The sequence below is a fragment of the Geotrypetes seraphini genome, chromosome 7 (genome assembly GCF_902459505.1).
Source record: "Geotrypetes seraphini chromosome 7, aGeoSer1.1, whole genome shotgun sequence".
Lineage (NCBI taxonomy): Eukaryota > Metazoa > Chordata > Amphibia > Gymnophiona > Dermophiidae > Geotrypetes > Geotrypetes seraphini.
The window spans coordinates 58385562-58413338 of record NC_047090.1 but is presented as its reverse complement, the minus strand read 5'-3'; the positions used below and the strand labels follow the sequence as shown (position 1 = coordinate 58413338).

The 27777-nt window shown below is 41.5% G+C and overlaps 1 protein-coding gene across 3 annotated transcripts in view; it reads right to left on the bottom strand.

Moving 5' to 3' along the window:
• Positions 1-27777, bottom strand: part of KIAA0930 (KIAA0930 ortholog) — a 218875-nt gene that overhangs the window by 189766 nt on the left and 1332 nt on the right. The gene's annotated exons all lie outside the window — the stretch shown is intronic.

Here is a 27777-nt window from a genome sequence, read left to right as displayed (position 1 = left end):
TAAAGTATGCCCTCACCTGGAATACTGTGTCCAGAACTGGTCATCGTACATGAAGAAGGATACGGTACTACTCAAAAGTGTCCAGAAAAGAGCGACTAAAATGGTTAAGGGGTTGGAGGAGTTGCCGTACAGTGAGAGATTAGGGAAGCTGGGCCTGTTCTCCTTTGAAAAGAGGAGATTGAGAGGAGACATGATCGAAACATTCAAGATAATGAAGGGAATAAACTTAGTAGATAAAGACAGGTTGTTCACCAAGGTAGAGAGAACGAGAGGTCCCAGAAGTCATCTCAGAATTTCATTTAATTCCATTTTATATAGTTCTATCTGTCTTCTTTCCAAGTCTGCATTCTCACCCTGGAGAGGCTGCACTCCACACATCGAACTGTAAAACGTGCATTGGCTTACTACCTGGATCGAACCAAGACACCACTTGTAAAGATGAGTGCGTCTTTGTACGCTGACACTTGGAATGTGTCGATGTTGACACTTGAGATGAAGTTATGTATGCCTAGATGGCGAGGCATTCTTATGCTTCTTAGCCTTTCTACTGAAAGCTCCCAATGGTGGCAGCAGCAAGGAAGTCAAAGTCGAGCCAGATATTGGTGCCAGCTTCGATGCATACAATGGTCTTTATGGCTTGGCGTCAAAGGTGGTTAACATCCTCAGTGCTTCCGATGTCGATTCATAAAACTTTTCATATTGGAGTCGTCTAGTCTTCAGTAATCTTTTCTGAAGTGTGGAGCAGTGCTGGCAAGAGTCTGGATGGTGAGCAGGACCAAAGCACTACAGACAAATTATGTGATCAGTGAATGAAATGGTCCTGCTGTACCAAGAGCACCACTTAGAAGCCACTGGAAGGCTTTTACATGGAGGGATAAACCGCAGACGCAAGATTGAAGGACTCCATGGTTCGGGGAGGTCTAATACATTTATACCTGAAAAAGGCTAGACGAATTCTGCTGAAACCAGGCTTAGACGGTGCCGAAAGTCAAAAAAAAAGGTGGGGGGACAGAAACTGCAAAAATTCAAATTTATACCAAAGGGTGAAGGAAAAAGAAAATAAAACAAAATAATGAAGAAACAAAGACCAGGGAAAGCACAAAAGGAAAAATTATGCCTTACCTGTTTTCTTTCCTTTAGACACAGCAGATGAATCCAGAGACTAGTGGGATACCACACATCTACCGTGGAGGTAGAGAACTGAATTGCATGTGCTCCTCTTGGATGGGATTTCTCCTGGCCATTTAGTATCAAACTTTGCCCACGCATCAGGAACCACAGAATTATGGCTTACCTGTTAATTTTCTTTCCTTTAGACACAGCAGATGAATCCAGAGGCCCACACATTGTCGTGGCTCATGGCTAGCGCTGTTTATGGTACGATGCAATGGATGTCAGAAGCATGATAGTGCAGTATTTTTGTAGCGCCAGTTTTTCGTATGATTCTGGGTAATTCTAGTTAGACAAATATCTGTGTTAGTTAAGGACTGCGCCCAAATAGAAGCGTACGGAAAAACAGGTGGATAAAACATTTAAATATAATGTAGCTAAGGCCAGAAGAAAAAACACACTAAAGATTAATATAAGGAAAAGAATGGTGTTTTCTTGTGTACTTTGCTGTTGAGCTAAATCATGGTGGAAATCATGATTACATGATTACATGGAGCCCAGTTTAGGTTCTTTTGTATGTACTATGACTGTCCTGTCTTAGGTCACCATCTTGTGCCAGTGAATAGTTTCTGTTCTTTGTTCAGCTTCCCGCCTTTAGCCTCGTGGTTCTAATTGAAAACAGATGTGCTCAGGCCAGTTAGGAAAAGCATATTAGATTCCTTATTCCAAACTGAGATATAAAATGTATGAAGTATGAATGGCCAAGATATGAATGAAATTATGAATGTTTGGGGCCCATGGATGTGATATGTGGTAATATAAATGGTTTATAAGCAACAACACTAAGAAAAAATCCTGAGCACAACATCTGGAAGTAATTAGAGTCAGTCTCAAGAATAGGGAGAAGGGGGGCATTGGAAGCCCACGCTTCAGGAAGAGGAGAGGGGGATTTAACCCCCCCTTTTTCTCCTGAGTAAGATTTCTGTGTAAGGCTGTGCAATTTGAATCTGTCAGCTTAGGAGTTTTTTTTCCTTTAAGGCTCAGAACTTGTCAGCATGGAAGGACTGAGAATTTACCATGTTAATAATTATAGATTCTCTTGAATGTTATAATGTTAATTCAGAAATCAAAAGTAATTTTCTGAAAACTTTGTATAACTTTTAAACATGGAGGAATGTTTCTTTGTTTAAACTTTAAGACCACCCATAGAAATGTTATTGGTCGTCAAACTTGATGATGTCACTAAACCAAAAGTTATATAATAGACTGTAATGAGATAGAAAGACGAGACCATTGTGAGAAGGCCAGCCTTTGGCCACGATGATGATCTCCCATGAGCGCAACGTAAGCAATTATGCTGTTCTTTTGATCTAATAATGGGAAAATAGAACCAATAATTCAATAAATCCTGGTTATAATTTTAAAACCTTGCGCTGGTGTCATTTTGCATGCAGAATTATTTTCAAACCTGAAGCTTTCACAAACGGCGTCAATGCCCCATGCTCAATTGGTGCCGAAACCCGGGAACTAACTAATTTGACGCCTTGAAAAAGCTTATAGGTTATTATTCATAGAAACTCTAGGAACTCTAGAGATTTCGCATGGTTGTGTAACAAAAGGTAGTCACAGGTTGACTGGCTGCGCAGGAATATGGCGGAAATTAGAGATAAAACGGGACCGGAAAACTGGAAAATTGTGAGTATTACGCCTGTTTAAAGAAAAAAAAATAATAAAAAAAAAAAAAATTAATTAAAAATAATAATAAAAAAATATTATTTAACAATAAGGAGCATGCTTGTATATATCTGTACATAATTGTATAAAGTTAGTGGAAATTACTTGTTAATGGAAAAAGGAAAAGAAAAAATTAGAAATAAAAGTAACACGTTGTGAAAAGAAAGAAAAAAAAAATCCCTTGCAGTGCTGGCATTTTTCCATCTGGCTTTTAAACTGAGCAGTGCCTATCTGAAAGAAGAAATAATTAAGGTAAAAGTGCCCAGTAGAGAGCAGGTCTCCTCTGTGAACGTAAGTTTTTGCTTACTGAGTTTGAAGAAAAAATATATATTCTCCGGCTGTGTGTCTAAGCTTTGTCTCTGAACTAACTCTTTCTCTCTGTGAAAAAGAAAACTGTCTGTTTTAATCTGACTTTGAAAAGTTTCCCTCACCCGTCTCTTTGTTTGAAAAAACGGGCTGAGGGCACCCCCTCCTTCTTTGTCTCCCTCTGTGCATTTTCAGTGCCTATCTGAAGTAACTACTTTGAAAAGAAAAAAGAAATTGTGTTTCTCAGCTTTGTCTTTCTAAACTCCAGTTCTGTCTCTCTCTGTCTTTTTTGCTCTGCCCTAACTTTTTCTCTTGTCTCTGGAAAAAGAAAAATAAAGTTAATGGCTTCCCGTTCCCTTGCTGGTCAGTCTTCTTTGTGTGAATGAAAGAGCGGGCTGCAAATGGGGGATTTTCACCCCCACCTTTTTCCTCCTTCGATACCTTCCACAGAGCTATCACGTGAGCTAAGAGGGGGAGGGGAGCAGCAATGGAGTCCTTTGTCTCAGGGCTACAGATTTTCCAACAGGTATTTGCTTATATACTAGTCAGTTAACGAATTTGATTCTTCTTTTTTGAGAAGTCTCGGAGCAAGTCTGTTTGCATATTAAAAGGGTTTATTGAGAACTAGTAGTTTAGCAAGACATGAGAATCCTATGTATCCGTGGCTTAAATTTGTTTCCGATGTAGTAGAAAAAAAAAAGAAAAGCTTATGTAGTGTGAATATCAGGATTCAATGTGGTCTCTCTCTGATAAAACTTTACCAGCATGCTGTTTAGAGTTCCGGAAAGTTTGTGTATGTTGTTTTTGTAGTGTAGATCTGTGCTGTTAAGAACAATTGAGGTACTTTAGTAGCTTCAGAGCTGTTTGTAGCCTAGGGCTATGTTAAAGAATGCATTAAAAAGATGTTATGTAGCCTGTATGTTGTTTCTTTATATTTAAAAAAAAAAGGGTTATCAGAATATTGGAAGAACAGAACTGTAGGATCTGAAGGAATTGGAAAGTGATTTTTAAACGAGATGGTTAAGTGAAAAGGAAAAGAAAATTAAATGTCTGGCGATTTCAAAGCAGGGAGATAGTCTGTAGAACGAACGTACAAGAATGTGGAAGAAAGTTTTGTGAGACGTGTTAAGGAAGGATGTGCTATGAATTATGACCTGATTGTAAGGGATCTGATATGGAGGAGTTCGATAGGGAAGATGGGAGAAAAGAAAAGAATTCTGCTGGACTTGGGAATGTATTCAACAGTGAAAGGATAATTTTGTGGAAAAGAAAAAGATTTATTCCAAAAAACAGATACCATGCTTAAAAGCAGGCAAGTGTGCATAAGGGAAAAATAAAATCCCTGCCTTTATATTTTTATCTCAGGGTTCAAATTAATTTTGAATATGAATTTTTGTGCCCCTGCATGGTTTATAAAGTATTTTTAAACTTGTGCATTGTCCGAAATGTATGATTAGGGAGTAATTAAATTTAAATGCATTTTAAAATTAAATTGGGAAGTTTAAAATAAAAAGATTAACAAAAGTAGAGGTTAAGTACCTATATTTTTTTGAAAATCGAAATAAATGTGAAACAAAGGGCTTGCTAACTTAGTTAACGGGAAAAGAACAATTATAATAAACTTTTATGTAAGTGGATGAATTCGGAATTGAAATTTTGCTTACTTTTTACAAGTAAGCTCTTCAGGATAGGAACCTAATAAAGAATATGGAATTGAGAATAATTCCCTGATGTTAGAAAAAAAGAAAGTCTAATTTTACCATGTAAAGAATGTGTCTGCATGTTTAAATTTTCCTGTGGCCATATTTTGGTACTACAGGACCCTGAAAAAAGTCTATTTAATCTGTATGTTTTGTGTTTCAGTTAAGAACCTTCTTTGAATCTTTTCAACAATTCTACACAGAAGACTCTGCAATACAAGAATTAGTACTGTTTGCAGAGGGGATAACGTGATAACGTGCCATGGGTTTTTTTTTCTTTGTTCTTTTGTTAATGAACATGTGCTTTCCTTCCAGGATTTACACTGATCAGCAGTACCACATACCACCACTAGAGCTGTGGAGAACACAGAGAAAAATTCCGATGCTGAATTTTCGGCGGGAATTTCAGTGTTCCTTTGTCTTCAACTAATGAGCTGTGCTTACCTTTCAGTTGTACCAGTACGGGTGTAAAGAAAAGCAGTTCCATAGTTACAGAAAAGCCAAGCTTGAATTATGAAAACGTTGCAGCATGAACTTTTTAAAGCCATGATTTAAATTTCATTGAAATTAATTTAGAGACTCCGATCTTACAAGTTGTTAAAACTATTTGCAAAAGACATTTCTGGACTCATATAAAAAATTTTGAACGAAAAAAAACAGACTTTATCTTAAACCATGTTACTTTAAATCACTTCATTTAAATTAGGCTTCTGAACTTTAATTATGCTTTTGCATAATTTCATAGACTTATTCTGATATTGTATTAATAACTGTATTTTCTTTATCATTGTCTTCATGCATTGTTCTCAGAAAATATTTTGTATATCCTGTATTTTAAATTTTATTTCATATGACTGTATTTCCATACACAGTGGCAGCTTCTAAGCTGTAACACAGTGCCGCAATATTGTTTAATTGGGTTTAACAGCTGATATCATCAGTCCTTTTAATGATTTTAATTTAAATTTGAGAAATGAGTTCCTGCAACACACACAGAAAAAGAAAACTTATATCTGATGTGCATGCATTATCTGCACATGAGTACATTTCCATATTAAGCATATATTTGGGTTTTCTTAACACTGTGCATTATTTTACACTTTATTGATATAATTCCAAGATTTTATAACATAACACTTTTGAGCATAGGGACTAATTAAATTAGGTAATACTGAGGTTCTCTTTATCTTAGGGAAATCTAGGGTTCTATTTTTCTTTAGCTATACTTTCTCTAAATTTCTGACTTTTAAACTTTAAAAGTACTGGAGTTTCATGAATACCTCTATGAATAAAACAACAGACGTCTCTGCTTTAGGACTGTACTTGCACCTAGAACAGACACTGTCTGACTACCACTGGAATGGTAAGTTTCCTATATGATATGGTTTAGACAGCAACTTACATAAATGTACACTTAGATGGGTTTTATCTAGAATAGTGGATGGGATTTGCTTGCATTCTCACTAGAGAATTCAAGTATGCTTTGGGTAAGATCTTCTAGGCACCTGCCGTTGCAGGCCTAGGTAGTACATTTTTCTGGCTTTTGCTATCTAATTGGCATTTAAAAGAATATACTTGCACAGACACACACTGATCCATAAGAAGAACCGTACCCAGAGTAAACCTCAGCGCCACAGATAAGACCACGAGCTCAATTATGAATATTACTTCATAAATTCAGTAATATCCAAGAGGGGATTGTCGTGGCTCATGGCTAGCGCTGTTTATGGTACGATGCAATGGATGTCAGAAGCATGATAGTGCAGTATTTTTGTAGCGCCAGTTTTTCGTATGATTCTGGGTAATTCTAGTTAGACAAACATCTGTGTTAGTTAAGGACTGCGCCCAAATAGAAGCGTACGGAAAAACAGGTGGATAAAACATTTAAATATAATGTAGCTAAGGCCAGAAGAAAAAACACACTAAAGATTAATATAAGGAAAAGAATGGTGTTTTCTTGTGTACTTTGCTGTTGAGCTAAATCATGGTGGAAATCATGATTACATGATTACATGGAGCCCAGTTTAGGTTCTTTTGTATGTACTATGACTGTCCTGTCTTAGGTCACCATCTTGTGCCAGTGAATAGTTTCTGTTCTTTGTTCAGCTTCCCGCCTTTAGCCTCGTGGTTCTAATTGAAAACAGATGTGCTCAGGCCAGTTAGGAAAAGCATATTAGATTCCTTATTCCAAACTGAGATATAAAATGTATGAAGTATGAATGGCCAAGATATGAATGAAATTATGAATGTTTGGGGCCCATGGATGTGATATGTGGTAATATAAATGGTTTATAAGCAACAACACTAAGAAAAAATCCTGAGCACAACATCTGGAAGTAATTAGAGTCAGTCTCAAGAATAGGGAGAAGGGGGGCATTGGAAGCCCACGCTTCAGGAAGAGGAGAGGGGGATTTAACCCCCCCTTTTTCTCCTGAGTAAGATTTCTGTGTAAGGCTGTGCAATTTGAATCTGTCAGCTTAGGAGTTTTTTTTCCTTTAAGGCTCAGAACTTGTCAGCATGGAAGGACTGAGAATTTACCATGTTAATAATTATAGATTCTCTTGAATGTTATAATGTTAATTCAGAAATCAAAAGTAATTTTCTGAAAACTTTGTATAACTTTTAAACATGGAGGAATGTTTCTTTGTTTAAACTTTAAGACCACCCATAGAAATGTTATTGGTCGTCAAACTTGATGATGTCACTAAACCAAAAGTTATATAATAGACTGTAATGAGATAGAAAGACGAGACCATTGTGAGAAGGCCAGCCTTTGGCCACGATGATGATCTCCCATGAGCGCAACGTAAGCAATTATGCTGTTCTTTTGATCTAATAATGGGAAAATAGAACCAATAATTCAATAAATCCTGGTTATAATTTTAAAACCTTGCGCTGGTGTCATTTTGCATGTAGAATTATTTTCAAACCTGAAGCTTTCACAAACGGCGTCAATGCCCCATGCTCAACGTTCTGGATTTTTCCTGCTGTTGTTTCCCATTTATATATAAACTTCTTTCCCAGAACTAAGTCCAAACAAAGACCAACAGCCAACCGCAGAAACAACGTGACCAAACCTCCCAAAATGGGAAACAACAGCTGAGAAAGTCTGCTTGAATGTTGGCCTTCCCTGCAATATGAGCCGTCAACAGAAGCAGAAGACACGACTTGGCCCACAGAAGCATAGTCCGCGCCTCCTGAGTTAGTGGCGGGCTCCTCATGCCCCCTTGCCTGCTGATGTAGGCAGCCGCTGTGACACTGTCCAAGAGGACCCTGGTCGTTTTGCCCGGAATCAGTGTCCAAAACTCCGGCAGGGCCAGTCTTATCGCTCTCAATTCCAGACTGATGGACCACTGAGCCTCCTCCTGAGACAAAAATCCCTGCACTGAAAACCGCAGGCACTGAGCCTCCCAACTCGTCAGGCTTGCATCTGTCGTGACCACCAGCCATTCCGGGGTTGCAAGGGACATCCTCTTGAATAGATTGGCCCTGTCCAGCCATCAATCCATTCTTCACAGGGCCTGTGGCGTCAACCGGAGGCGACAATTGTAATCCTGAGACACCAGTGACCAACAGGAGAGAAGAGACTGCTTTAGAGTCCTAATATGAAAGCGGGCCCAGGAGACCACCTCCAGGGCAGCCACCATAGAACCCAACACCTGGACAAAATCCCACACCATGGGAAAAGCACCTGGGTCAGCAGCTGAACTTGCGACTGCAACTTCTCGCCTCTTGTCTTCAGACAGAAAGACTGTCCCCTGAGCCTATCAAATCAGACTCCCAGATGCAGCAACAATTGAGAAGGAACAAGGGAACTTTTCAGAAAGTTGACTACCTAGCCCAATGACTGAAGCAGTGAAATTATCCTCCGAGTTACCTGAAAACTTTCTTGATGGAAAGAAGCTCAGATCAACTAGTTGTCCAGGTATGGATGAATCAGGATTCACTCCTTTCAAAGAAAGGCCACTACCACCACCACCATCACCTTGGAAAAGGTGTGCAACACTGTGGCCAAGCTGAAGAGCATCACTTGAAACCAATAATACTGACCGAGAATCACAAAGCACAGGAATCACTGGTGCGGGGGCCAGATGGGGATATGAAAGTAAACTTCCTTGAGATCGAGAGCCGTAAGAAATTTGTCCAGCTGAACCGCAGCAATCACAGACTTCATCATCTTCATTCTGAAGTATCCGACATGGAGAAACAGATTGACCTGTGTGAGATTCACAACCGGTCTGACCGACTCCCTTTCTTTGGCACTACAAAGTAAATGGAATATCTCCCCAATCCCTGCTGTTCCTGAGGCATTGGAACCACCGCCACAAGTCCAGGAGTACCTGGAGGGTGCTTTGAACCAATGCCACCTTGGCAGCGCCCAAACACGGGGACACCAAGAAAGAATCTGCAATGGGAGAGTAGAATTCTAGCTTGTAACTGTTGGTCAAATAATGTCCAAGACCCACTGGTCAGACGTGATCTTGGTACACTCCACCAGAAAGGACAGCTGATCCCCTAACATCAGTGGAGGGGACCGAGACCCCATCATTGGGAGGCAAGGGAAGCCTGAGGACAGGGCGACAGAGTTGGGGGGGCTTTGGTAGGATAGTTTGGCTTGGAAGGGAAAGGGAGAGCATAAGATGGCTTACCAGGCCTAGAACGCTTAGTATCTTGAAAATATGGACAGGGCAACTACGCCTTCAAGGAACTCTTAGGCTTATCCTCTGGCAACGGCTGGGATGTAGAATTCATGAAATCCTTGACCAATTTCTCAAGTCCTCAAACAGACAACCTTTAATTGGGAGGCGAACCAGCCACAACTTGGAAGCAGCCATAAGAACTGAAGTGACACCACTAACAGGGTCATCTGCTTAGCTGAAGCACGAATTATATCATACAAGGCATCCGCCAGACCAGTCCACATCTAGAAATTCTGAAGGCAGGGCAACACCAGACTCCATCAACTCATCCACCATGTATTGAACCCAGTGTAACAATAAACAAAGACTCCAACAGAACTGCAGTAGGAAATAGAGTCCAAAAACAAAAACTGCAGTGGTGATGTACAAGATGCCAAGTCTTTAATGGACAATCATAAGAAATAAATATCTATGTAAGTCATAAAGCAGTTAGTATCCAAAAGGATTGATGAACCCAGACCCGACACGGTCCATGTTTCGAAGAAACACTCCTTCCTCAGGGGTATCATATTCAAAAAGACCTGGTGGATGACAACTGGAATCAGCGGTAAACAGCTGAGCAAACTGTGAGCGCGCCTACGCAGTGCAGGATAAAAGTTTTGCTTTTTGAAACCAGTGTAGGCAGGCCTTAGCCGCATACAAACTACACACCGCCACCTGCAGAGTCAGAGTCACCACATCAAACAATGACTTAACCGAAGCCTCCAGTTTCCTGTCCTAACTGTCCTTCATTGCCACTCACCCTCTCTCAACTGCAACCTCAAACTATCCATCTCATCCAGCACCACTTTCGCCACACGCAGCCCAGCCTCCAGATAAGTCCACTGAACCTCAATGAGTTCCTACATGGCTTCATGAATTGGAAAGGACTTGGAGGACTTCTTTGTGCCAGCCATGAGAGGGTTAGGTGGCACAGATGACTACAGCACGTCCTGAGAGATTTGTAGCCCCTGGAATGCCTTAGTAATAAATGCATTATAAATCAATGGACCGGATCATATAGGTTAGTAGCTTTTATGGGTTAGCCTCAGCCCCACCACTCCACATCTATACTATCTCGTGACCACGGGAAGATTTATGTGGCACTTCATCACTGGCTGTCCATGTTTATATTATCATACTCAATATTTTATATTATTTTTAGTTTTAAAAAAAATATACTCTATGTTTATAATTTTCCATCAATAGTAGTATATGTACTTAGCTTGTATCAGCCACCGCCTGGGAGTCTGACCCGACATGACATGTTTCGCACCCTCCGGTGCTGTATCAAGGGTCTCCCTATATACAGTAGAAAAGAGGCCGTTAATATCATTTTTACCCAACCTCCCTCTACAGTTCCTATACATTTCTACCCCATTAGTGCTTACCAAGGTCGCGCGTGTCATCCGACTCAGTTTAATATCCAGAGAAAGATGGCGGCGGTGTCTGACCTTGGGGTTAATATACACTCAGCTATCATTCATAATCAAAACCCCTCCACCTGAGGCTCATTGGTCCAACCACTAACCAATCACCGAAATCCACTCAATCTCCCCATTCAATCCGTGGGGTTCAACTATATTCAATGAAAAAATGTATCTTTGTTCAATTTCATTCAGCTTTTTATGGTCTTTCCCACCATCCCTCCCAATCACTCTACTTATGACCCGCCACTTAATCTCATCAAGTTTATGGTTATGTGCGATCCAGTGATCTACCAAAGGGGCATTAATAACTCTGTTCAAAATCCTTGATTTGTGTTCCGTAAGACGGACCCGGATTGTTCTCGACGTCCGTCCTATGTATAACAAAGCACACGGGCAAACAATAACATATATTACATCTTGTGAGGTACAGTCCGTGTCAGTCTTGATGAGATTAAGTGGCGGGTCATAAGTAGAGTGATTGGGAGGGATGGTGGGAAAGACCATAAAAAGCTGAATGAAATTGAACAAAGATACATTTTTTCATTGAATACAGTTGAACCCCACGGATTGAATGGGGAGATTGAGTGGATTTCGGTGATTGGTTAGTGGTTGGACCAATGAGCCTCAGGTGGAGGGGTTTTGATTATGAATGATAGCTGAGTGTATATTAACCCCAAGGTCAGACACCGCCGCCATCTTTCTCTGGATATTAAACTGAGTCGGATGACACGCGCGACCTTGGTAAGCACTAATGGGGTAGAAATGTATAGGAACTGTAGAGGGAGGTTGGGTAAAAATGATATTAACGGCCTCTTTTCTACTGTATATAGGGAGACCCTTGATACAGCACCGGAGGGTGCGAAACATGTCATGTCGGGTCATGTCGGGTCGGTGATTGGTGATTAGCGCACGCTAATCAAATTAGCGCGCGCTAAATGCTAATGTGTCCATAGACTAACATGCACGTGTTAGCATTTAGCATGTGCTAAATCGATTAGTGTGCGCAAAAATGGCTAGCGCACCTTAGTAGAAGAGGGCCTAAATATCTCTAGAAGAAAACCTATTTTGCTCCAAGCTAAATGTCACTATGCTCCCCAAGTGACTTTTTGATTCAGAGTTCAGACATTCAAGTTTCTCCTTGCCGAGTCTTAACAAAAAATGAAAGGGCAACTGAGAGAATGATACCCACGAGGAGCTCTGTGAATAAACAAAATATATCCATGTTATTTCTTCTAAAGAAAATAAAATGCTGTATAAAAACAGTATAATATGCTATTTGGGATCACAATTATTAGTGTGTATATTTTAATTATAGTGTACACTTCCCACAAAACATTGTTTAATCTATTAAGGATTGGTTTTAGAATAAAAGAAACAAATCCTTTGCACCAGGACACTGGCAGAAAGGGGACCTGAACCAGAAGCCACTTTTACCAGTGCTACCAACAAGCCCTGTTTAGAATTGTATTTATTATAAGATATATATAGTCTTCACTATCCACTGTACTAGGCAGTTAACAATATACTGTATACTCATAATAAAACCAATATAAATGTCAAACTAATTCATCATGTCACCAAGATTGCTGTACATAAAATATGGTTCCCTTGCCAATCCACCTCATATGCTCATTACAACACCTTATGAACAGATGTCTAGTTCATATCAATATTCAGGGCAGTGAGAACACTCGTTTTAAAACAACCAGACTTCAACTGCTTTCTATAGTGTTTCACACAATTTCTCAGCTCCTGTGGCAACTGCAATCAATTCTGCCCAACCTGTTAGCAAAAAGGCCCAGCCACACATCTCAGCCAGATGACAGTCTAAATGAGGGAATATGTAACTAATGAGATTGCTCCAATTTTGAGGATTGTGCTTGTCTATAAATTTTCACAAAATTATATATAAGGGACATTCCCACTCAAAGCTCAATTAATTAATCAGAACTTAATTTAATCCTCCAGGCCACTAGCAGCCAGTATAACAAGCCAGATGAGGGATGCGTTCACATTATAATATCCCTGACAGCAAATGAGCTGCCATGAATTAAATTTTGTGATGACCAATGCCTGAAACAGTTCTAAATTCAACATAGCATCTTTTATATGCAACTTCATGGACAACAAAAGGATCAGTTAAGTAATGCCTAGGCCAGGGGTGCCCAATATGTCGATGGCGATCAACCGGTAGCTCAGGAAGGCAACGTGAGTCGATCACAGAGCCCATCCCAGGCTCCTTGATAGACTCGCGTTGCCTTCAAAATCTACCTGCCGATCAGCCTTCCTCTCCCCGATTGCCTGGTGAAGACAGCTTCCCTCCCTTCCACTCACCACTGCCCTCTTGCCCACAAGCAAATTGAACTCAGGCTGCGGGGCTTTAACACTGCGTGCGCTGGCTTCCCTTCTTCGAAACAGGAAGTTATGTCATTCCTGTTTCAGAAGGGAAGCCGGCGCGCGCAGTGTTAGAGCCCGCCTCCCCCTGCCTGGGTTCAGTTCCTCTAACAACGCGTGCAAACTTTGGCCTTGGGGCGCGACACTCTGGTAGCTGGCTGCAGCCGCAGATGCGTCCTGCATGGCCACAGCGGCAAGTATTTGGACTGCCGAAGGGGCAGGACGCGGCAGCCATGCTCTGAGCGTCGCCTTCCCTACCCCGTGGAACGTTTCCGTTCGTGTCCGCCCCCGAGGAGAGCACCGCCGAACATAAATGGGTGAGTGCCATTCTCCCCACATATTTTTCTGTCACCTTCTCCCGCTCCAGCATCCCCAGAGCCAGAGAAGGCAAGTGGCTGCGTCCGTTCCTTCACTGGGGCTTCTCCAGAAGGCGGGGCAAGTAGGGATTAAAAATCAAAAAATATTATAATGCATCTATATTGCTTGGCCACTAGCCGGCAAGTCTGAGAGGCCCAAACCGGACATTATAACTGTGGGGTGATGCCGCCCTTTACCTCCAGCCTGTCTACCAAACATGGAGGCGGCAGCAGACGCACAGTAAATGCCACGGGCTTCCAAGAGAAAGGAAGGAAAAGAGAAACCAGACCATGGAAGGAGAGAGAAGGGAAGGAGACAGATGCCAGACCAGGGGCAAGGAAGGAGAGAAAATGCCAAATAATGGAGGGGGGAGGGAGAGATAGAAGAGAAGGAGAGGAAAAAGATGCCAGGGCATGGGGGGAGGGACGGGAAATTAAGAAGACAGATGCCAGACCAGAGAGAAAGGAAGAAGAGGAGATGCCAGAGCATGGCAGGGGAGGAAGAGATAGAAGGAAAGGAGAGAGATGCCAGGCCATGGGGTTGAGTAGGAAGGAAAGGAGGCATGAATAGAGAGAGAAAGAAAGGGCAGGGAGAGAGCAAGAAAAAGTTTAGGGAGGGAATGAGGTCTGGAGGAGAGAAAGCATACAGGCTGAAAGAATTGGATGCACAGTCAGAAGAAGAAAGTGCAACCAGAGACTCATGAAATCACCAGACAACAAGGTAGGAAAAATGATTTTATTTTAAATTTAGTGATCAAAATTTGTCTGAATTTATATCTGCTGTCTATATTTTGCACTATGGCCCCCCTTTTACTAAACCACAATAGCGGATTTTAGCGCAGGGAGCCAATGAGCATCGAGAGCAGTGCTGGGTATTCAGCGCAGCTCCCTGCGCTAAAAACTGCTATTGTGGTTTAGTAAAAAGGGAAGGGGGGGTATATTTGTCTATTTTTATATGGTTGTTACTGAAGTGACAGTGCATAGAGTCATCTGCCTTGACCTCTTTGAAAAAAACCCGGAATAGGAATGATAATTAACATTTTCTCAGCGTACAGTGTGCTTTGTTTTGGGTTTTTTTAAATTTTATTGTTGGTAGATCATTTTGCCTTGGTCATTTTAAAAGTAGCTCGCAAGCCCAAAAAGTGTGGGCACCCCTGGCTTAGGCTATCTAAGACAGTGGTTCCCAACCCTGTCCCGGAGGACCCCCAGGCCAGTTGAGTTTTCAGGATGACCCTAATGAATATGCATGAGAGAGATCTGCATATAATGGAGGTACCAGGCATGCAAATCTACTCCATGCATATTTATTAGGGCTATCCTGAAAACCCGACTGGCCTGTGGATCCTCTCGGACAGGGTTGGGAACCACTGATCTAAGAGATCACTATAATTTTTGTTTGTTTGTTTATTGAATTTACAAATAATGTACAAGATAACTCTTGCAAAAGAAATGCAGAAGGAAAAATCAAAATGAGGTACCATATATTTAAACATAAGTAGCAAAAAGAAATATCTTCCTTGGACCACAATAAGTCCAACTAGAGCAGTGGTTCCCAAGCCCTGTCCTGGGGGACCCCCAGCCAGTCGGGTTTTCAAGATATCCCTAATGAATATGCATGAGAGAGATTTGCATACCTGTCGCTTCCATTATATGCAAATCTCTCTCATGCATATTCATTAGGGATAACTTGAAAACCCGACTGGCTGGGGGTCCCCCAGGACAGGGTTTGGGAACCACCGAACTAGAGAAAGGAATCAAAAATGGTGAAGAGAACCCTCTAAGGCAGGGATCTCAAAGTCCCTCCTCGAGGGCCACAATCCAGTCGGGTTTTCAGGATTTCCCCCATGAATATGCATTGAAAGCAGTGCATGCACATAGATCTCATGCATATGCATGGGGGAAATCCTGAAAACCCGACTGGATTGCGGCCCTCAAGGAGAGACTTTGAGACCCCTGTTCTAAGGCAAACATACAGGTATTGGCTTAACAGAAAATTCCAAGATTGTTTACATTGCTGTGCTGTGCTATAAATACTAAACTCCCCCTGTCGACAATTTCTTCATATCTATGAAAACATGTAGTTGTTCAGGTGGAAAAAAAAAACCATACTTTGACCCCAATACTTAATAATGCACTTACAGGAGTAAGCCAAAAGAAAACTCCAAACCCAGATTTACAATTTCAACTCTCATAGCAAGAAATAATTTCCGGCGCTCTTGGGTCTATCTAGTAACATCTGGGTAAATCCAAACTTTTCCCCCCAAGAATAGTACTTGAGGGTTACGAAAGTATTGTCTAAGTAAAGCAGACAAGTCCTGCTCAAAAACAAAGGAAACAATTAATATAGCACACTCTGAAGCCTCAGTTATTGAGGTCTCAAGGAAATCTGTAAGATTCAAAAGAGGTTCTGATGGATTCTGGACAACTTCTTCTGGTGTGGCTCCCATGACCTTTTTTACAGGACTATAGTAATATGACTAACTGGTGGAATACAGCCAGAGGAATAGTTAAAAATTTCAGTCAAAAATTTTCTAAACATTTCCATGGGAGTCACTCCTAATGATTTGGAAAATTTAACAAACGAGCGTTGAGCCTGCGATTATAATTTTCCAATTGTTCTATTTTTCTATTAAGAAGAATTTTATCTTTAACCAATCCTGAGGATAAAGATTGGAGATCTTCAACTTTTTCTTTCACCTGCTTAACCTCTGAAGTTAATTACTGCTTAGTTCCTTCAAATTTTTCAGATAAGGAATTAACAGTATTCACAAGCGTTGTTAGTTCCTGAGAAGATTTATCAACTGAAGAGTTGAGCTTCAAGAGAGCATTCCATATGCTCTCTAGTGTAACCACCAGAGATAATCCTACTGGGGGGATTTCCACTGCTTATTCAATTGAGGTCTCCCTCGCGAGAGAAAGTTTGCAGGGCTCCCTCAACTCAGCTGCAGGGTAGTCTGGGCATGGTGGAGGCACAGCTGCTGGAGGGGAGAGAGAAATCTCCCAGTCCGATACCTCGGTTCATCTTCCTCCCGAGGAAATGCCTGACATCCCTCGGGCATTTGGTCTGGAACTCCCAGGTATGGTTGTGAAGTCCAAAATAGAGCATTGGTTAGGGGTTGAAATCTGGAGTGCAGGGGAATAAGTCCAGATCGTCCCCTTATGCTTCGAATGCAGCATTAGAATTTTTAAGAACAAAATTGGACTGCTCTGTAGATTGTAGTCAGAGACGCCGTCCTGGGGCTGCGACCATCTTGGATTTGCTTTCTCTTGAGATCACCATAATTTAATGTATCCAGCTGAACAAGAGTGCTGGACATCTGCAAACGCAATTCTTAATTAGTAAACGTCTGCTGAAATATAATTTTTAAAAAGCAGTTGAGGAGTACAAGGGGCTGATGTGAAAGGCAATGGAATTCAGTTTGGAAAGGGTTAAGAAAAAACCCAAATTGGATCAAAGTGACTTAACTAGAAAATGATTCTGAGAACTGCACACAAGGTTTACTGTTATATACAGTACAGTACTGTTATATACAGTAAGAAGCTGCAAGGGACTTCACTCCTGCCCCCAACAACCACATGGACCACCAGGAACATTGGAGGGGGGAGGGGAAATTCAGGGGACTTTAAGAAAGAAAGGGTTTTGTTGGTGCCGGTGGCTCAATATATGCTGCTCATGAAGGGACTTGCAAAGGGATGAAGAGGTAGAGAGGGTAGGAGCTACAGAGGGAATGAGAAACAGATATACCTCCCCCTCCTCCTTCCATCTTCCCCCCCCCCACTTCTCCTAAACCTTCCTCTCTTGATGTTGCCTTGAGCCTGAATAGGTATGCGCAATGCATAAATAGCTGATTAGATTAGATATAATGTCTTACAAGTTAGAAGTGTTAGGACATGTTGCAGTAATCCAAAGAGGTGACGAGGTTGTGGATAATGGTCTTGGCAGCAAGCTCAGAAAGGAAACTCTGGATTATAGTGATGTTGTATAGAAAGAAGCAACAAGTTCTGGTGGTTTGTTGGATATGCGAAGAGAACAGAGAAGAATCAAAGATGACCCAGAGGTTGCAAGCTGATGAGAGTGTTATCTACCTGCATCTGTGAGAACTCACTCGTTGCTCACTAATCAATATAGCCTTTTCTCTCTACCTGGACTCCCAAAACTTGCTTTCTGTCTCCTAAAAAAAGTCTATTCAACACACTGCCACTAGAAATTCATTACTTCAAAGTGACTCCTCTCAGAAAATCCTGATTCCAACACCTTTGCATACCCATTGGTCTGTGCCAGTCTGGAGGGACGCTATAGAATCTTACAATTTCTGAATGGAGGTTCTAGTAACACAGGTGATAGATAAAAACCTGTATGGTCCATCCAGTCTGCTGAACAAGATAAACTTATTACATATGGTATGATGTGATATTGGATGCATACTTGATCTTCTAACAAGAATTAAAAACTACCTAAGATTGATTATGCTGGAGATGGCAGAGTGAATGATTAGGTTTTTACCTTTGTTAATCTTCATTCTGTAAATCCACAGAGGAATCTGTACAGTAGGTGCTCAATCTATACCCGTGAACCAGGTCTTGCAGAAAGCCACACATTGTTTTCTGTTCTTCCCACTTAGCAGATAACACCATTTGTTTTTGGGCTAAACGAACAGCATTGGAACAAAGAACATATAGAAGGGGACACAGGTAATTTTCCCATAAGCATAACAGATGCTCTGCAATTTATAAGAAAAAATTAACAAACAGGAAACATGAGAAAAACAGGCATGAACATAGTAGTAATATGACCCAACCTGCTGTGTGCAATGAGCACAAACTCGAACTTAGCCAGTGGCAAAGACAAGTACTCACAAATATAGAATGATTTCTCGCAGGACCCATCTGCTAGTTGGAAGATACTTTGGCCTGAAAGGAAAAACTTTGACCTGAAAGGAGAAACATTTGAAGTAGAAAATGCAGGCGATATAAAAAAATATATATATCAGAATAAAGAAGACGAGCTGTACAGACACCTCTGTGGATTTACGGAATAAAAATTATCAAATGTAAGAACCTAATCTTTCAATTTGTTATATCCACTCAGGAGTCTGTACAGTAGGTGACATATCAAAGCAACATCTAGGGAGGGACAGAAAAGCCTGCCTATAAAACAGAGGCCCCAAAAGAGGCATCAGACTGAGCCGCCACGTCTACTCAAGTCTTCCCTTCATGCCTTCATGAGGTTCTACAAAGTAGCCACTCTATAAATCTCAGATGAATGAACCACTCAAGACACCCCTAGTCGAATGAGCTTTGAGAGAAAACGGTGGCTGCTTACCACAGGCGATGTAAGCCGATAAAATGGCCATGCGAATCCAATGGGCAATAGAGGCCTTGGACGATGGCCTACCCTGCTTGGATTGGCTAGTCAGGACAAACAGATGGTCAGAAAGACGGAAGTCATTGGTCCTTTCTAAGCAGTGGAGTAAGACTCTTCACAAAATCTGATCCTTCCACTCAAGACCCTGTTGAACAAAAAGCAGGGAGACTAACTTCTTCTGAAAGTGGTTTCGGATTTTCATGTTGACTAGGAAAAGAAGGAATTGTGGAGGGAAACCCCAACCTCTGATCTGAAGAAAGAGCTACCTACAAGAGAGCCTGCAATTCAGAAATACACCGTGCAGAAACAAATTGCCATGAGGAACACTGTCTTGACCGTAAGGTCAGACGGGATGCATACTTAAGCGATGCAAAAGGAGCTTCTGCAAGCCCCTTCCACACATTTAGATTCTACATAGGAAAAGGCTGTCAAAGGGGGGGAGGGACCCATAAGCGAAGCACCCCACTGAGAAATCTGGTCATGTCTGGATGAGCTGTAAGTAAACAGGAACCAGTGTGCACTCTAAAACAGGAAAGACTTGCAACTTGTACCCTGAAGGAAGCTACCGCCAGGCCTTCTCTAGACCAGCCTGTAGGAAAGCTAAGACCACTGGAATGAGAACACACAATGACTACACCTGGTCCCTGGAACACCATTGCTAGAAAGCCTTCCAAGTCTTGGTGTATGCTACCGTAGTAGAGGGCTTCTTGGACCTCAAAAGAGTGGCAATAACTACGTCAGAGTAGCCCCTCTGAATAAAGGCTTTATACTCAAGAGCCATACTGTAAGATCAAAGTGCTGGGAGTTCTCCATAGGAACCGGCCCCTGACTTAGAAGACTGCAATGAAGTCAGAGCTTGAGCTTCTTGCCTTGCTGAAGACAGACAATACTGCATACCACGGACAGTGCGGCCAGTCCAAAGCCACTAGGATAACCAGGCCTGGATGAGTTGTGATCCTGTGGATGACTTGACCCACCATGAGCCAAGATGGGAAGACAAAGGAACTCTCGAGTTAGCCAGAACTGAACCAAATGCATCTAAATCTAAGCTTCCTGGCTCTGCTTTTCAACTGAAGAACCGCTTGACTTTTGAGTTCTTGGCTGAAGCAATCAAGTCTAACTTTGGCCTCCCCCAATGACGCACAGCGAGATAAAAGGCCTTCGGCAAGAGAGACTTCTTTGCCAGGTCCAGGGCTTGGGGTCTGAGGAAATCTGCTTGCACATTTTCCACTCCAGCTACGGAGAGAGCTTAAAGGTGCACTTCTAACCACCGGAATAGCATCCATGCCTTTTGACTCAAAGAAGCACTTCTGGTGTCCCCCTGCCGATTCACATATGCCACTGTTGTGGTGTTGTCGGAAAACACCCTTACCACTTTTCCTTCCAGGGTGTTCTGAAAAGCCCTCAAACACCAGCCGTATGGTTCAAAGTTCTAGACGATTGATCAACCAACCCTTATGATGGGAAGTTCACTACCCTGGATGGAGCGGTCTCCGCAATCAGCTCTCCAGCCAGACAGATTTGCATCGGTCAAGAGAATAAACCACTGTGATTCAAATGGGCTTGCCCTTTACCAGGGCTTCCCCCTGAATCCACCAGCGCAGGCAGTGCCATACTGGCCCCGTCCAAGGGAGGGGCATCTACAGGGGATGATGCTGAGGGGACCACCGAGACAGGAAGGACTGCTGTAGAGGCCGCATATGCACCCTGGCCCAGGACACAACCTCCAGAGAGGCTGCCATGGATCCCATTACCTGAAAGTAATGCCAAGCAGTGGGGTTCAGGAGTACTGAGAGATCCATTTCTGGAGCTTCTGTTTGCTTGGCTTCGGAAGAAAAACATGTCCTTGTGCCATGTCAAACTAATTCCAAGATACTTCAATGTCTGATAAGGCATTAAATGGCTCTTTCTGAAATTGACAATGCAGCAAAGACACTGCAGAAGAATGTCCACTGCCTACTCGAACTCCAGCTGGGATGGAGCCCTAATCAGCCAGGGATGAACTTGGACCCCCATTCTTCAGAGGTACGCTGCCACTACCACCATCACTTTAGTGAAAGTGTGAGGGCTATCGCCAGTCCAAAGGGGAGTGCTGCAAACTGAAAGTGCTGCTGAAGAACATGAAATCTCAGATACTTCCAGTGCCCTGGGAATATAGGAATATGAAGATAAGTTTCTGTCAGATCCAGAGAAGCAAGAAATTCTCCTGGAGATATGGCTATAATAGTCACACTGTTTCCATTCAAAAGCATGAAATCTTCAGAAAAGCTTGACCACCTTGAGATCCAGAATGGATCTCCAGTCCTCTGAGCCTTTGTTTGGCATGATGAAGTATAAAGAGTATCTCCTGGAGCCCAATTCACTTACGGGGGATCAGCTTTATGGTGTAAATGTCCACAAGTCATTGCAGTGTCGCACAGACCTGTAACGCCTTTTCCAGCCATCTGGCTGGAAAATCCAGAAATAAGTCAGGGGAGGGGAGGGAAGGTGAATGAAGTCTATCTTTTGTCCCATCCCATATGATGTCCGTTCCCATTCCTGGGAAAACTAACAACCAGCCTCCAATACGAGGAGGCATGGCTAAAGTCTTGGCATCATTAGGACTTTTTAGAGGAGGGGCTAGTGTAAGAACCCAAAGCCTGTTGGCATCTGGGGTTGCTATAGCACTGTCTGTACCCTTTTGAATATGTCTGGGCGGATGAGCCCATGAAAGTCTGGCTAAACTTGCATAAGGAACGAAAATTATGACTCCCCCTAGGAGGATGGCGAGGCTTACCCTCCAGGAGAGATTTAGGATGACAGACCGCCATGCTAGCCATGAGGTCATCCAACCCCTTGCCAAAAAGCATTTGTCTCTTGAAAGGAAGTCTACTCAGTCTTGCCTTAGAGGCCGAATCTCCAGCCCACTGCCAAATCCACCTTCGGTTGCTTAAAGAGCTGCTAAAATTCTGGCAACATAGGATAAAGCTTAAACATAGCTTTAGACAGTTTGAAGAACTCTCTGGTGTCTCCCACTGTTCTGTAACCACAGCAGCAAGATCTGGATGTTCCAGAAAAATGGATGTCAGAGCATTAGAAAGGCTCATGACTGTATATTGAGGCACGGAGGGCTGACCTTACAACTTCAGCTTTCATGGCGTCTATAATGAAATAATAATAAATAATAAATTTATATACCACAATACCTCACGGTTGAGGGCAGTTTACACAAAGAGGTAAGAACTGTAAAAACACAGCAATTTTACACCACAAAACACAGTACATAATATATAAAATATAAAACATTAAATTGTTTCCCTTAAATTTACAAGTTCAATAGTGAGGGGGGGAGGGGGGTTATTTTACTATTACATATTCTATAAGATATTTGATTATATGGTAGGAAAGGGTGGGAAGGGGGGGGTGATAAGAGTTTATGTTTCGTACCAATGATGATTATTAAGTGATGTATTTATTGTTAATTTGTTTGAACATATGTCACACTTATTGTAAGTTTGAAAATGAATAAAAAAATAAAGAAATTAACAACTTATCTAGATTATCAAACAGATAATCTAGATAATTATCAAACAGATAAGTTTTTAACGATCTTCTAAAGGCCTGGTAAAACAACGAATTTAAGATCAAACCACTAAAATTTTTGTTCCAAAATACTGCCTGAGAGGATAGGGTTCTATTAAAAAATCTTTTGCATACACTTTTTATTGATGGAAAAAAATAATGTTGTGTTCCGTGAAGAACGTCTGGGGGTCATCACTTAGATCAGAGCTCCCTGAGGCATCCTGCTTAACTTTTTGATAAATATGTATAATCTAGATAAGTTAATAATTTCTTAATGTTATATTTTATATATAATGTACTGTGTTTTGTGGTGTAAATTTGCTGTGTTTTTATAGTTCTTACCTCTTAGTGTAAACTGCACTGAACCATGAGGTATTATGGTATAAAGAGAGAAAGGCACAGATGCCAGACGCTTCATTGAAAATGACTTTTACACACATAATGGCTTGAAGTTTTTGCCTACAGCCAGAGAAGCAATTGATCTGTTAAGAGCACAAGCAACGTTGGCAGAGGCCAAATCTCAGACTTTCAAAATCACCTTCAACAGCCCAGAAGTAATGGCAGCATTTCCTGCAGAGTATCATGCTCAGGAGTAGATAACCCTCCCCTTCAGAGAAGCTTTGTTCTATATTTTGACTTAAAGTCATTTTAACATTTCAAGTGTCTACCCAAGAGAAACCAAACATACCCAAGGTGTCTTATGTTGAAAGCATTTATAACATTGATTAGTAAAGCCATCCAAGCCAAGGGCCTTTCCATTGGGCAAGGATGCAATGGCCCTTGAGGTTTCCTCTTCAGTTATAGGGGCAGAGAGGCAGGCAGCTTCCTCAGGAGCCAAGCAAGGCAGTCAAGCTTGATCCAAATACTGATCTATGTGCACCTGTATTACTACTAAGGTAGTAAATGCCTTAGCAATATGAGTGAAAGACCTACAAACCCTCCCCTGTGCATCTCATACTAATGGTATAAAATTCCTCAGGGCTTTCTTTTTCAATTTGTGGACCAATAACCTCCCAGCTTTATTCCCCTGTTCAAAATGTTGCTGCTGCAAAAATTGCAACTTCTCATTAATTTCTTCCAATTCTAATGTTTGCAAGTCAAGATGGGACTTATTTGGACAAGCTAATAAGGAGGAACATCCCTGGGTCACTGTTATGCCTTCGTTCCAGACAAGACAGCTGCTGCCTCAGATCCTCCTATTTCCCAAGACATTCTACAAGGCAAAAAGTTCCCAGGGAGATAATACTTCCCTGCATAATCACTTTCATGCCTTCCCAGAATATCGAGGGTGAAACAGCACCAGTCTCATTAAACTGAATATACTCACATAGGGCATGTTCTAGCTGAGAGAGATTTTTAGGATCTAAGAGAAGGCTATTACATAGTCTCCAATATCTTTTGCCATATGCATCTAGTCAGACTCTCAGCGAGCTTTACAGGGGCATAATCTGACCACACTCGGGGCTCAATGCTAACATCCTCTATCTGGAGTATTAATAGTTTGCTCACTCCCCAGAAATCAATATGCGAGTATGAGTTATGGACCCCTGAGAAACGAAGGCTTGACATCTCTCCAAGGGTCCACATTGTTCTCTACTTGGAACTTAGATCACAATTGCAATCTATCAGCTTGCCCATAGTGAACTAGTGTGGAAGTGGTATCAAGACTTGTTATCAAAGGTGATATTAACCCCCCCCCCCCCCTAAAATCAAAAGGCCTTCTGCATGATCCCTAAGCATGGATCATGATAAATTACTTTACAATCTGGCCAGTTTTTTAAGTCTACCAATGATGTTTGTTGTTGAAGCAACTTGCATGGTTCATGTATTTTTATATTTTGTATGTATGTGTGTATTTGCTTTATGGTGATGTTTTTGTTGATGTGTATTGAATGTAAACTGTACTGTTGTATTTTGTATGTAAATGTGTAACTTGCCCTGGATAAGGGTGGGGGATAAATAAACAAAGAAAACAAAAATGAGAATACCAAAATATGTAAATTTTGCTTATAAAGAGCTGGTTTCCAATAAAACATGGGTGTCAAGACAAGGATGGAAGCCTTACAAAGAAGCCTTTCTGGTCAGAATTCAGGGCATAAATTTTAACCAGGGTATATAAGGTTTGCTCCAATTCAACTTTTAACAGCAAATACCGACCTTGTTTATGTCTAATTATATATTTCACCTGAGGGTCAAGGGAGCGGGCTATCATAATATCTACACCATTTTTTTTTCGTCTTGCTTATTTCAAGGCCAATAGATATGAGTAACTATTAAGGAGATACTCATGTTGAGGCTTTAAAATGAGTCTCTTGAAAGAAGTCAATCCCTGCCCTCAGCTGTTCTTCTGCGGGACATTAAACATGAACAATGTTAACCCACTAAATCCCAATACCAAATAATATCCAAAAGTGCACCTTTAAAGACCAATCCTACAATTGTCCCTTGTACACAGACCCACCAACATGCATAGCCCTGTTCAAACAGTCCATGTATAGACATTGTGTAATCCACAATTCCCTCTATTCCCTTACCACCACCCCTTCCCACTGCATAAAAAGTCCTCACAGAAACTCCCCACCCCCTCCCCCATCCAAACCAAGCAATGTGCTCTTCATAGCTCGGGCCAAGAGAGGAGGCATATCACCCAGGTGACATCTCCACTGCCCCTCTTATTCTCGCTACCGAGCGGAGTAATCCTAAACAAATAGGGCAGAAGGATATAAGCTCAACAAAACTTCAACAGGTTCATCTGGAAGCAATTAACACTCAATCACAAAGTTATGGTCAGTCTGGAGCATCTGATATGCATGCAGGGGAGATCCAAATTACATTGTAGGCGCTTACTGCTTTGAGATCCATGCTTCCATCGTTGGATGGACTGGGAAAGTCTTGCTGCTTGTCCATTCTTCAGCACAGATAAAGCCTCGTTTCATATACCAAATCCACAGCACCCTTCAGCTTTGCAACTTTGTGCAATTGGTTAGACACTGAAAAGATATACCAGAGGGATACAGCCACTTATATGCAGGGAGTTTAGAGAGGTTCCAAATGCCTGTCCTCTCATAATATATGCTATGAAAGGACAGGCATTTGGTAACCTCTAAACTCCCTTCATTTGCATAATATTAGAGCAGATAAATCTGTGAAAGTTCCACTTTAGAATCTTCCCAAGTAAGGACCCAACTGCCAAGCTGCATGTAGCACTCTGTCCTTCAGTGGAAATCTTAAAAGAAGCACACCACTATATCCCTGGCGCGATTTCCCAGTTCCGTATAGAGAGCTGGAATGACTAAGAGAGGCTGTTAACCTCTCTGTTAACTGAGTCAAGTTAAAGTTTCTGTTAACCGAGTCAAGCTCCATTTTGGTTGAAGACCTGGTATACAAAGCTAAGTTTTAGTTTAGTTTAGCTTTTGCTTATCTACTTGCTGATTCAGCAGAGCCCCACTTGGTCACGGCCAGTGCAGGGGATGGAGGATGCACATGGTGTGAGGCCTGGGCCTTCACCTGATGAGGTTGATTCCTGCCCAGTATTGAGATCTGAACTGCGCACCTAGATGGAGGATCTTAAAAAACACAATGCTGACAATTCAACAGACTCTGCATGCCGATGTGGAACAAATTTGGCGAACAGTAGATGATATGGGCACCTGACTTAATGAGTTAGAAGAGCAGGTTATAGATCAAGACTCAGAACTGGAGGCCTTGGGAACCCAGTATCTCACCTTGGAAACAGGACATGAGAACACGTTATAAAAAAATTGAAGACAATGAAAACAAAAGCAGGCGTAATAATATTTGCATAAGAGGAGTTCCTGAAATGACAACTGAGCAGAACCTTCCCTCTCTGCTATAAGATGTGTGTCATTGGTTTCTCTTGGTAGCGAACCTGACTGCTTACCTGCCTTCCATTGATTTTGAGCTGGTTCATCGGCACCGATTGCAAATTACTGCAGGGCCAAGGGGAGCTCAATGGCTAAACCACCGTTGAACTCAGCAACATCACCTCTCCACAAAGAAAAATGTTTTAACTAAGCTATGAGACAGGAAGGTGCTTTTTAGGAACATATTCGTCTCAATAATATATATTTTTTTTAATCCCTCAGCTACTTAACTGGTTGTTTTCTTCATCTCTTAAGAATTTCATTTCTTACAGTTTTAGTCATTCAATTGACTTTCTTCCTCAGTTTAATCATGGCCTTGCATTTTAACTTGGAACTTCTGTTTTGGTTTATTTGGGGGTTGTCTGTCTGATCTTCAATGAGCACAGACTGTTTGAATATTTCTATAAAAGCATTCCATACACCCTGCAGCACCATTCAAATCATAAAACTAACCTTAGAAAAACAATAAAATCCTAAACCAAAAGAGACTTTAAAATGACTTTAACTAGAGTTTTTATAAACCTGATTCAATATGCTGTTGCTTTAAATACTGAACAGAATACTACATTTGTAACACAAAATGCATCTCTTTTGTGAATTGCAGCATCATTGATCTGTTTCTCAACCCACACTAGAAAGGTAAAGCCAGAATGGGAGTGGCTTTGTTTTATAAAAGACATGGAGCATATAAAAAAAATTACCCCTTTTGATTCTTAAAGATGTCTTTCTGTATCTTTTTATTGATAAAAATTGCTGAAATATAACTTCTATTAGATTAACTTTCATCTTTGGTACATAGTGGAAAAGAGAAATGGATAAAACCTCTTCTCTGCAGGTCAAAGCCATTACACTAAATGTAGACAAAAGACAAGCTGCACCACATTGGCCACTTGTTAGAAATGTCATATTACTAAGGGCAATGAAAAACGTTAAGGAATTAGTAGTATCAGTGGAGAATCTGGTAAATCTGCCTTGAAGTGCAGAAGAAAAACACAATAAACAGTATACAAAAATAAATTCAAAATTAGCATTTTGTATAAATTATAAACCTGTTCTGTAGTCAGACAGCAGATCATCCTTCACAGTGTCCTGCTGATCCTACTGGTTACTACGAGTTCCTTTTATCAAGCAGCGGTAGAGATTTTTTACCTCGGGCCGACGAGGTAAATGCTCCGAAGCTCAGAGGAATTGAATGAGACACGGAACACTTATCTCGCCGGACAACGGTAAAACTCTATGGCTAAGCCCGAGTAAGCTA